This window comes from Dipodomys ordii, unplaced genomic scaffold (assembly GCF_000151885.1).
Source record: "Dipodomys ordii isolate 6190 unplaced genomic scaffold, Dord_2.0 Scaffold61, whole genome shotgun sequence".
Taxonomy (NCBI): domain Eukaryota; kingdom Metazoa; phylum Chordata; class Mammalia; order Rodentia; family Heteromyidae; genus Dipodomys; species Dipodomys ordii.
In genome coordinates, this window is record NW_012267277.1 from 6,801,004 (window position 1) to 6,814,122 (window position 13,119).

At 40.2% G+C, this 13,119-nt stretch overlaps 1 protein-coding gene across 1 annotated transcript in view; it reads left to right on the top strand.

Annotated features, from left to right (window-relative positions):
* Positions 1-13,119, top strand: part of LOC105989936 (chromosome unknown open reading frame, human C1orf168) — a 63,396-nt gene that overhangs the window by 5,485 nt on the left and 44,792 nt on the right. The window lies entirely within an intron of this gene.

Consider the following 13,119-nt stretch of genomic DNA (forward strand, 5'->3'; position numbering starts at 1 on the left):
CTACCCACTGGTGAGCAAGAAACACAACCCAAATGTCTGTATTTCTTGAAAATGTTGCAGGAAGGACAGATTTATAAGCAGCAGACTTCAACTTTTGCTTCCACTCAAAGATCAAATAAACCGCATTGGGCTGATGTTAAGTTGCAAAGATGGTCCTCCGAGGTACCTTTTTATTGTACAGATGGGTTTCGCAAATGGAAACATCAGCTTCCATGGACATCGGAGATATCAGGAGTTGGTGTTCTGAGGTCCTCTTTCTAAAAATCTGCCATGGGAGTGTCAATTCATTAATTCTCTCAACCACATAACACCTGATGAACCCGTGGAGGTGTTGTGGACTGATTGAGCTGGCCACATTCTAGAGAGCTGATCTGGTTGTCTCTGGAGGGCTGTAGATACTGCTATCCTCATTTTTCAGCCCAAGGCTCGAGGTCAGAAAATTTACCAGTTGCCATGCTGTGATTCTTACCCAGCTAAGCCAAACTCTTTGTTTTATATTATAACAGGATTATATTTGAAATGAATTACTTTTATAGTTCTCTTAATTTTTTACGGTGTACATTCATCAAAAGGAAAATACAAAAATAGAGAAAATGTAAAGGTATAAGCCAAACTGTCTTGACTCTATACCTCATCTCCCTCACAAAGATGGCCTTGTTGGCAGGGAGGCTAGTCTTAAGAGGAGAATCGAGTTCAAAAAATGAATAATAATATTACTGATTTACCCACCAAGTATTTATAATAATAAAGTATATTATGTTTGTAATAGAAGAAGGTACAAAATTCAGAGGTTACACCAATGAGGATGTGGTCATATTTCCTTGAGAGAGTCATCAAAGTTCTTAAAGTCCCTTTTCTATTGCTGCAGTAATATTATCTAATAAGTACACTTCAGTAATATAGAGCTGTGAGTACAGCTAATCCAGGCTGGGGTCCACTGGCTTTGTGCCTATGTTTGCAACCAGTATGGATCATCTAAGCAGCTGTTTTGATATTGACTATGGTTGCTCAGATGTTGGGGATTGCTTACAGTTAAACTGACCTAGGATTGCTTTGGTGCTGGGATGACTGAGCCCCTTGAATTAGTACCATTTCCCTACTTATAGCAAACTAGCTTGTACTTCTGGCAGTGAGAGCAGATAAACAAGACAAGTACAATAGCAAAGACTTTATGAGCCTTTGCTGTTTTAAATTCACTGGCTTTTTATTGCTCCAAGCAGCTCTCATGACTAAGTCCAGTCAGAGTGGGAGGGCACTTCAGGATCATGTGACAATGGATAGGGATAAAGAATAGCAATACGAATCCAATCAACCCATTACTGAAGAAAAAAAACACTTGAAATGACTATAGCGAAGGAATGACTGCTGGGTAGCATGGAAAGGAGTGCTATAGGCAGAGGCAGGAGATGTGAAGTAGTCTATATTATTCATTGACCAAGAAAGTATTGAGTTGAGTTAGGAAAGAGGCAGTAAAGAAATGGGATTGTAAAATAGACAGGAACCCTATGGTGAAGACGTGTGTACCAAAGAATTGATAAAATGGTGAACAAGGCTCAGACCGAGCCTTGTTTGCTACATGCAATTCATGAGCTCTGAGAACTCCTAGCTCAGTGTTCCTCTATTTGAATCCGCATAAGGTAGGTCTGCAGAGATACATCTTGTGTGTATTTTTGTGAAAGGGGAACAATTTTGTGGCTAGCTCAGGCAATAGTTTTCCCTGTTTCTTCAGTGAGCACAGATTCCAGTGACAACTGAGGAACAAGGCGCCTCTGCTGTACTGAGCCCATCTTGGTTGCCTCATGGCTGCGTTTTCCCCACATCATGGCACCAAGCAAACATGGTTTCTATAAGCAGGTTAACTACAGAGACAGCATCCGTTTCAACCTGAGGGACAAGCTTGTTATCTCCCTTGTTGGAGATAGCAGCCGGTTTCTGATGGGACACCATGTTGCCGAACATGTACAAGTGCAACTTTTACTCTTCAGTTCTTTCACACTGACTTTAGAATACAACTGCTGTCTAAAATGGGGGAAGGGGAGCATGCATTTGTGTGTGTGTGTGTGTGTGCGCGCGCACGCGCGCGCGCACGTGCGTGTGCATGCAACAGTAATGGAGCTTGATCTCAGGGCCTTGTACTCTCACTTAGCTTTTTCACTCAAGGCTAGGACTCTACTGCTTGAGCCATACTTCCACTTTCAGGTTTTTTTCTGGTTAATTTGAGTTTCATGGACATTTCTGCCTGGGATGGCTTTGAATCACAATCCTCAGATCTCAGGCTATTGTAGACCTAGCATCACAGATGTGAATCAGCAGTGCCTAGCTTGAAATGAGGTTTTGTTGTACATTATCTATAGTGTGGGCGATGCTACTATAGGGACAAAAGATGATAAAAAATAATTAAGGACCAGGATACTTAGTAGAGGACTTACAGAAGATGGAAAATTTTCAGCTCTAGCTTAGTGGTAAATACATCTTCCTTCCCATGGTACTTTAAGGCGGGTGAGGCAAGGTATTATCCCTAGAAAAAATACATTCCTAACATACGGTTGGTGGATGGATGGATGGATGGATGGATGGATGGATGGACCAATTAGCATTCAGGCTGGAGACAGAAAATAATGCAAAGTAGGGATGAAGTAATAAAGAGGAGATAATCAGACACAATGTACTCTAATGTGAAAAAAATAAGATATTGTTGGATTATAAAGTGTAGTCAGCCCTTCTTATATGCATATTTTGTATCCATGAATTCAGATAATCTGGAATTAGAAGTGTTTGGGAAACTTCTGCTTGCATTGGATATATCAAGACACCTTATCATCTATCATCTGAACAGTACAGAATAACAATTACTCACATAAGCACTTACATTGTAGTAGCTATTATTAGCAACAGAGATGTTATTTAAGTATTTCAGAGGATGTGCATAGGTGGATACACAAGTACTAATCCATCTTGGTACCCACAATGGATGGTGGAAACAACTCTGCACAGATATTGAAGGACAAATTCATAGCAAATGCCATTTTAAGGAGTTCAAACTCTTCTTATGAAGGATGTTAATTCCAAGCCAGATGGCCAGGCTCACACCTATAATCCTAGCTACCAAGATCTGAAGATTGTGTTTTGAAACCAGTCCAGGCAGAAAAGCCTGTGTGTGAGACTCTTCTCCCCAAATAAACATTTAAAAGAGCCAGAAGTGGAGCTGTGCCTCAAGTGGTATAATGCTAACCATGAATGAAAAAGTTCAGGACAGTAGCCAGGCCCTGAGTTCAAGCCCCAGGACTAGCACACATGTGCATGCACGCGCACACACGCACCCACACACACACAGAATGTTAATTTGAATGTATAATACCATAACTTCCAACAGCCTTAGATACAATTTCCATGGAAACCGGTATTTGTTTGGGAAAAATATCTCCCATGTACAGAGTAACAACTTTCAATACAGATATTAGATTTAAAAATAGTTAATGTAATATCATTACTTGAAAAGAACATGGTGATTATACAATGTAGCCAGGTCACATAAAATGTTAATGAAAGCCTTGGGCTTTGAATCAACCCTTTCCACTTAACACATATAAATTTGAATGTGCCTTAAACTTTGCAAACCTTAGTTCAACCTTTGCATTATTGGCAGCACAATATTGATATAAGCTGTGCTGCCAATAGTGATATAAGCTAATTCATGTTATGATGGTGAGGGTTGAAGTACAAGGTGTTTATCATCATTCCTGACATCTAAAGGATGACATATGTAGCTATTATATAACTTCCCACCAAAGGAAGAATCCTTGTCTCCAAAATATCCCTTGATGAGAAACTTAGTCCTACAAAATCCACTATTTGCCTTTGCTGGAGCAGATATTTTCCCTCGTTCTACACATATCTATTAAGCACATACTATATACCAAACATTTTTCTAGAACCCTGGGCCTGGTCACTGTCCCTCAGCAATTTAGCTCAAGACTAGTGCTCTACCACTTGAGCCACAGCGCCACTTCCAGTTTTCTAGTGGTTTATTGGAGATAAGAGTTTCATGGACTTTCCTTCCCCAGGCTGGCTGATCCTCAGATCTCAGCTTCCCGAGTAGCTTAGGGTTACAGGCATGAGCCACCAGCGCCTGGCTTACCAAACATTCTTATATGCACTACCAATGTGAATCACTCAAAATATCTTACGTGACTCTGAGAATGCACACACATTTCTCTATTTATTTCCTCCATCAAGTTAAGCTGGAAGATAAACATGAGCTCTACCCTTCAAAATGCCAACCCTCTTTCTCATCTAAGACCTATTCTTTAGTACAACAGACATTGCTTTTACCTTTTTCTTTACCCAACAGTTCTTAAGAAATATAGTCATTACGTTATTCTCCTTTGTGTTAAAGCTCACATTATTTTCACCTATTATTCATGAAGCAGAAGTCTTTTGCTCTGGCCATATTTCTACATATACACATTGTAATCACAAGAACCTAGTGCACCTAGAGGTGGGCCATGTTTCATTTCAGGGCTTCTTCCTACTGCAGGTCAAATATGAGTGGTAGCCTGATGTGACAGACAAGTACACATCTGGAGTCAGATGAGTGCAGGCTCAAGCTCTTCTTCCACACCTTGGGCAAGAACTTCACCATTCAGATCTTTAATGGACACACAGCAGTATTGCTTCTTCCTTGGGCTGTCAATCATCTTCACTGTGTTGTCATGGGGACCAGGTGAGATAGAGTGTATAAAGTATGGAGCACAAGGACATGTTTGATGAGTTTCATTGGTCTCTTCCATCCCTCCCTATTGCTAAAATACTAACATTTCATTAGTTCCCTACAGTACAATGGCTCTTTAGAGGTTATGCCTACTCTTTACTCTTTCATGCAAACCAAGATTGCTGCATCCCTTGTAAACAGCAGTCACTGTTTGTGTAAACAAAGGAGATGGAACTCAAGGCAGCACACTGTACTGGTCCTTTCAGCACTCCAGAGTTGTGCACTCTTTTATTATTTTATTTTATTCTTGTCGGTTATGGGGCTTGAACTCTGGGCCTGAGTGCCGTCCTTCAGCTCTTTAGCCCAAGACTAGCACTCTACCACTTGAGCCACAGCACCACTTACAGTTTTCTGGTGGTTTATTGGAGATGAGAGTCTCAAGGACTTTCCTGCTCGGGCTGGCTTTGAACCATGATCCTCAGATCTCAGCTACCTGAGTAGTTAGGATTATAGATGTGAGCCACCGGTGCACTATGAATCTGACTTCTGTCCTGTTAAGAAGTGGCAGGGGGTGATCCTGACTCAGATGCTGAGGAAAGGGATCTGAGTAGAGAAGGTACACAGAGCATCAGATGAGGTTCTGCAGGTACATTCTCAGTATTCTTTGTAAATTTTTGTCTTTGTAACTTGAGAAAGGTTCCTTGCACAGGCCCCCCCCCGCCCCACAAGGTGGTACCAGTCTATTTTGAATCATCTGGGTGGTGCCCTTGTTGGTACCTAGGCATTCGGAACAAACTTTTGTATTTGTGCTTTTAGGGTGTCTACCCCATGCAGAGTAGAAACAAAACTTTCTGGGGCTGGGGCAGGTCATGGAACTGGGACTGCCTAACACAGCAGGGAGAGCTTGGTCCTGGGGCAGTGGAGGGAAGATGTCTTACCCTTTAAGGCATGCAAATGAAACAAAGAATGACTTTATCAGCAGTACTGTGGCTGGTGCATTTATAGCCCTTGTTTGAGTAGTGATAATTGCTATATAGTAAAACCTTTTAAAGATTATTAATTGGAGTTTAATTTGGGAGAAACTAAAGGAAGTTTAGAATGACCATGAAAAAGCTTCCTTTAGGTGGTGGCATGCAGCCTGATGCCTGAATATAAAAGCCTCCAGTCATGTGAAATTCTATGACAGCATTCCAGGGGAAGGAATAGCTATGTAACGTTACCAAGGAGAACCACACTTTAAGGTTTAAAGAACTAGAAAAGGGGATCATAGCTAAAGCTCAGTCCAAATGACACTGGAGAATCATGAGGCACCATATGATTTGGGGTTTGAAGCCATGGGAGAGTTTGAAGCCATGGAGTGACATGAGCTGATGCTGACTTCCTAAATACCAATCTATATATTGCATAAAGAATACATTTAGAGGGGAAATAAAAAGACAAGTTAACCCTGCAGCCACAGCATAAATAGCAGCACTCACAGTATCCATTCTAAGTATGTTAAGTACAGGATTCCTGTCTCATAGCTAAATAAATGGAGTCACAGACATGCTAAGAAACTTGTAATGGAGAAGTAGAACAGTGACATAGGAAATGGAATGAAGATCTACTTCAGGGGCAATGCAGCAGATGCTGGATGAGCTATGGGAAATGAGGTCTGAGGGAAAGAGCAAGAGCTTACAGGTTGCCATTTCCCTCATTATTGTTGGTGTTCAGGTAAAGTGCTTGGCCCACAATCAGTGCTCGCTGTAAGACAAGAATGGTTCTTCCTGAAGCTGTTTGAGACTGTTTTCTACTTTATAACAAGGTCAACACAAAGCATGTCAAGGGGCCTTTGTGCATGTTAGACTGCTCCTCTTCAGGCTAAGTTTAAAATGTTGAATTATGCCCTGCTGAATGGCTGCATTGCAGGTAGGGAGGACAATGAAAACTGATCTCAGTGACCAAGAACAAAAGAGGCCTCTCTGGTAGGAGTACTCAGGGCTATTCAAGAGGTATGGAAGCCAGGGAATCCCAGCCTACTCAACTGAATAGCTCTGGGGAAGAAGAAAGAAGAGAGAGAACTTTTGAAGCCTTTACCCTTTGTAGTTTCAGATGTGGAACATCCACATGGCTTCCCTTTGAGCCACCTCAATAATGTCTTCTTATCTCTTTTCAATTGGAGTTCAGGGGAATCAACACTCTTCGCCCTGGCTTTTACAAAGATATTGGCAAGAGATGTATTCATGTTTGCCTTCTTTCATATTTTGAGTGTTTCTCCTTTATAAAAACAAATAATCACCCATAGTTTCTATTTATTGAGTACTTTCCATAAGCTAAGTCTGTGACTTACCCTTAGGTCCATTCTCTCCTTTGGAAATTCCTAGCTACAGTCACTCCTTGAAGGAAGTGGTCATGGATTTCTGACTTGGATGACATAACTGCTTCTGGAGTACCAGGGTCAGCTCCAGGGTCAGTACCAGGCTCCCAATAGCTCAGCCTCAGCCAACTCAGGCCACAATTTACATGACTCTTCATCCCATCAGAGGAGGGCCAGGTGTAATACTTAAAGTCCACTCTACCATGTGAGCCTGAGTATTTCCCCCAGAAGATGTTCTTCAATGCTGGCCCTAGAATTTTATTTTCTGTCTGCAGAGAGATCTGCATGATCAAGACCAGCTGGGATGCGACTAAGTTATGGAAAGCTTTGGAACTATGACTTGTCTTTTCTCTTCAGTAGCATTCAAATCAATATTGAAAAATGTCATGATGGAGAACAAAGTTTCACTCTCTCAAGTTGGAGACTTGGAGCCAAGTGTTGTACGTAATAGTACATTCAGAATGAGAAAGGTTGACTGGAAGCTAATATTTAAGTCTGGCCATCTGCTGGGGATTGTCTGGCCCTTTTATATCTGTAAGATTCATTTTATCTCCATGGCCAGGTTAGAATGGCTTTAGTAATCTCCTGATTTCATAGATTGGAAATCTAAGGCCAATAATGTTTCTTGACTTGCCCTAAAATGTAAGATACTACAGAGCTTATTTAGGGTATGGACTCTGGATTTTATTAGAGATTTTCAGACTCACCCACCTGTGTCAGCAAACTAAAAACACCATAAGAAAAGGGACCATCTGTGTTCTTATTTTTGTTTTTCCAGGACCTAGCACACAGTGGACAGGTGAAGAATTATTATTTAATGGCTAAGTGATGGACCAATGAAATGAAAAATAAACAGAATGGTAGTGAGAAAGATGGATAAATTGTATAATATCAACTTCTATTACCTTTGTTTGGGCAGTATTGGGCTTGTTAGGCAAGCATTCTACCACTTGAGCCATGTCGCCAGCTCTTTTATTTATTTTAGTTAAGACTCACACTTTTTGCCTGGGAAAATTCTTGTACCACTATATCCTCCTACCTATCCCTTTCATGTACAATTATAGGCATGAACCACATTTAGGTTTTTGTTGAGATGAGGGTCTCACTATTTATCCCAGGCTGGCCTTGAACAGTGATTGTCCCGATCTTCACCTCCAAAGTACCTGAGATTACAATGATGTGCTAACACACCAGCTCATCAGCTTCCATGAACATTTATATATTTTGCATTAATTTGCATATCTAGTATCATATCCTTCGAGTATTGAGGCTAACTAGGGCAATCTGAGCTCTCTATAGCTTTCCCTTGTGTATTATGTAAGGGCTATTGCCATGAGAAAAATCAGGACTCACATGCAACTTCCCTCTGCTCCTTAGCCTAGAGTCCAGCTCCAAAGGGTATACTGGTCCTTATTTTTGTAGCTTTCATGCAAGGTACAGTCCTCCCTTTCCTCCTCTCCTGCGGATTCATTACTCTTCAAATTAAATACATATTTAACTAATCATCAAGCACTTGACATCTCTGTTGAATAGAATAAAACTCAAAAGCTACAAATTCTCTACTAAGGCCAAGGAGATACTTCTCTGTAGACTGGTTTATTCTCTAAGTGTCTCTCCTTAACTCTCTTACCCTTTGTCCACCATCTTCAACCCATAAACTTGTCTGCTAGATACTCTTCAAACATGACAGACTAGCTGGCACCAAGCAGGGACTAGAGGTAGAAGCCAGCATAGTACACATGAGCCCAGTTCAGCCCATAGTACCATTTACCTTTCTTTCCTTTTTTTCTTTCTTCTTCTCCTTCTTCCCCCCAGGAACCTCTCCACCATTCTGTACAAGTCCTAAGGCTTGAACTCAGGGCATAGGCACTGTCCCTGAACTTGTTTTGCTCAAGGCTAGTGCTCTACCACTTGAGACACAGCTCCACCTCTGGCCTTTTTGATGATTAATTGAAGATAAAAGTCTCAACAACTTTTCTGCCTGAGGTTGGCTTCAAACTTCTATCCTTAGATCTCTGCCTCCTGAGTAGCTGGGGTCAGAGATGTGAGCTACTGGCATTTCCTCTTCTTCTTTCTTCCTTTCCTTCTTTAATTCTTCTTTCTTTTACTAAAGGATCTCACTACATATCATAGACCTCATATTCATGATCCTTCTTCCTCAACTTCTCAAGTACAGGTATTATAGGTATGTATCCCACATGCATGGCTTATTCTTTTTTTTGTAACAAGCTGTGTAATTAAAGTCTGATTAAATAGAATAGTAGAAGTACTTGAAAATTAGCAATGTCAGGTTGTGAATTACAAGGGAACAAAAGCATAAATTTGGTAATCAGATAGCTTTAGGCTCACATTTGTTTTCCATGTACTCCAGCCATGTAATGTTGAAAAATAAGTATCACTGGATCTTCCATTTCCTCGCCCAGGAAATGGTGATACCAAATCCTACTTATATTAAATATAATTCTGAATGTTGGAATAACAATTTTTTGTGCCAGTACTGGTGCTTGAACTTGAATTCAGGGCCTAGATGCTCTCCTTCAGCATTTTTTGTTGTTGTTGGTGGTGGTTTTGAAGCCTAAACTCTGGGTCTGGGTGCTGTCCCTCAGCTCTTCAGCTCAAGGCTAGCACTCTACCACTTGAGCCACAGAGCCTACTTCTGGCATTCTCTGCTTATGTGGTGCTGAGGAATCGAACCTGGGGCTACTTTCTCAGCCCTCTCCTTCAGCTTTTTCGCTGAAGGCAGGTACTCAACCTCTTGAATCATACCTCTAATTTTATTGATATGGAAAAACATAGTGTGTAGGGCTGTGTAATTTTGTTTGTATGTTTGTGATTGAAGTCCTAGCAGAATTAGGTTATGATACAGGTGCTGATAAGTGATGTATGTGTGTGTGTGTGTGTATGTATTTGAGATCCACAGCATAGGTGTCACTTTTTACCGATTGAACTCAAGAAAGATTTCATAAGGTGAATATCTTTTGGGAGATTAGTCTCACAAGAAGCACATTCTGAAAATGGGAGCTTAACACTTCAATAAATGGGAAGTCAGATGGTCTCATGTTTCTTTATCACCAGAACCTGTAAAACATCACACAAAGATAGTAGCTGCTAGCTAAGCCACTTTTTTGTCCCATTTCCAAAATGCATGGTCCACTGGAATCAAAAGAGGAAGAAATCATTTTCAACCTAGATCTACTCTCCTGATAAAACTATGCACTCCAATCTTTCTGTGGAAGTCTCAATCTTTCCACCTAAGGCAAAAATCTTCTTTAGACTATGCAGAATAATTTCTTGCAGTGGAACTTTCTGACTCACTAGTTTGCAATGTGGCATGAGTAAAAACAAGTAAGGACACTCACTTGTGAGATATTTTCCATATCTTAACAGTTACTCCCACACCAAGTCCTCACAAGTGACCTGTGTGGAAATAGGGTTTTAAGAACCTAAATGAAGCCAGGTGCCATTGACTCATGTCCACAATTCTAGCTATTCAGGAGTCTGAGATCTGAGGATCGCGGTTCAAAGCCAGTCAGGACAGGAAAGTCTATAAGACCCTTACTCGAATTAACCACTAGTAAACTGGAAGTGGTACTATTGCTCAAGTAGTAGAGCTCTAGCCTTGAGCTGAAGAGCTGAGGGACAGTGCCCAGGCCCAGAGTTCAAGCCCCATGACTGACCAAAAAAAAAAAAAAAAAGAAGAAGAAAAAAAGAACTTAAATGATACTGGTAGCCACACAGGTCCCACACACAATATACCCTCAAGAAATAGGATGCTAATTAAACCTGTCATTGTTCAATCAAGTGAAGTTTTCTGAATGACCTGCATGAGTACCTGTCCAGAGAGAACAGCCCAGCCTAGCACAAAGGTTGACAGCTTGTTCTCCAAGGTCCAGTGAGGACTCTGTAGAGCATCTCAGGGCTGTGCCAGAGGTAAACAGATGCAAGTGGAATCAACCATGAGAGGACACCACTTGTCAACACTTCAGTCAGAAGTCTCACTTGTTCAAATGTTTGTAGGATTCCAAGAGCCAATCAAAGCTCAGAAAAAACTGCTTTTGTAAGCCATCTTTAACACGGATGTTGCAGTTAAGGAGCTATTATTATGCTGTTTGAATATGATAATATTGAAGAACTCATTAAAACACTAAATTTTCATGATGTAATAGTTAAATCACTGGACATTTTCTATGAGGAAATATGAAACATGATGCCATGTCTGTAATAAAGGAAGTTCACAAGCTGGGAGTGATGGGGAGCTGAGAATAAGAAGATCTCATTACAAGGCTTGATCAAAAAGTTCATGAGACCCCCTTCTTAACTCACAGCTGAGTATAGTGACCCATGCTTGTCATCCCAGAAATGACTAGAAGTCTAAAAATAAGTAGATAATGGTCTAAGTGTGCACCTGGCATGGCTCAGTGGTAGAACACTTGCCTGGCAAGTATGAAGCTCTAAATTCAAATCCCAAAACCACAAAAATGAAGCAAAATGCAAACCCTGCTGGGTACTGGTGGCTCATGCCTGTAATCCTAGCTACTCAGGAGGCTGAGATCTGAGGATTGCAGTTCAATGCCAGCCTAGGCAGGAAAGTCTGTGAGACTCTTATCTCCGATTAACCACCCTGAAACTGGAAGTGGCACTGTGCCTTAAAATGGTAGAATACTAGCCTTGAGTGAAAGAGCTCAGGGATAGCACCCAGGCCCCTTGTTCAAGCCCTATGACCAGCAAAGGAAATAAATAAAACACAAACCTCAAGACTTAGCTTTTTTAAACACAATGATTTCTCCAATATAATAACATTACTAACACACTTTTTTGAGAAATGACTGTGCAGAGGGTAAATACTTCAATCATTACCCACAATACACCATTAGAGTAGATTTTATTAGTAGTACTTTGCGGAGTGGAAGGTGGAGGATTAAAGTATTTATTCAGTACTTTATACCTAGAAAGTGGAAGAGAGCTAAGATTCAAATTCATATCTGTCTAAATCCACACTGCAGGTCTGGCTATTTCTTTATTCTGCCTCCTAGTAATTCTATGGTCCTAGAGGTAGATATTTTTCATAAATGTGGAAATAAAAGACATTGAAATCATAGAGTTATTTCTTCCTTACAATTCAAAGTCTTTATATTGATCCACACTGTATAAAATCAAGGTGGATCTAGCTTTAGTGCACTAAAAAGAAAAAGAAAAAGAAGATAGAGGATATTCTTAGACAGCAAAAAGAATAGTTTAAGTTAATCTGCAATATCCTTTTACCACTTCCTGACACTGGTTTCAGGACTGCCTGTCTATAAGGAAAATTTGTCTGAAACCTGACTTTTTTTTTTTGAAAGAAAAACATTTGGTGTTTCTTTATAATTATCTGAAGTAACATATTTATTCACTTTTGACAAAAAGTAATACAAGAAATTGATTAGACATCTTCTTTCAATTTTCCCCACAAATTGTTTCTTATTAATAAAGTTAATTTACCATAGACGCAGTGAAGTTGTTGGGTCATTAGAGCCTGAGATCCATGGTGGAGCCTATAATTTAAACAAGTTTCTTTCCACTATTTCATGTAGGGAGAGAGGAACACAAACATGGAAGGAGAAGTTGCTAAAGCATTCCATTTTAGCATTTTTCTTTCAGCAAAATGTTCTATTCCTATGTCTTTAAAGACATTATAGAGAATTTGAAAAAAAATGATGGAAAACAGTAAAGCAGCAAAGTGATCAAACAACAAAGAGAATGAATTTGGTAGGATGTGCTAAGCGTGGAGGAAAAGAAGAAAAAGAAACCCTGAATCTTTATATTTTCTGGGTTGACAACTTCATGAATGTACATAGAAATGAGCACAATCAAGGAGAATATCAAAATATCAACACCAATTACATATGTGAAAAAGCCAACAGGCTTATGGGTAATCATTTCTCCTTCAGACTATTCACACTTTGTATGAAGTAGCTGGAATTTTCCATCTGTTATGGAAAAAGTTGAGGTCCCTTTGTTATATTCCAGGATGCCATTTTTCTTTTTCTCCTGCCAGACTAACTTCTATCTTCTC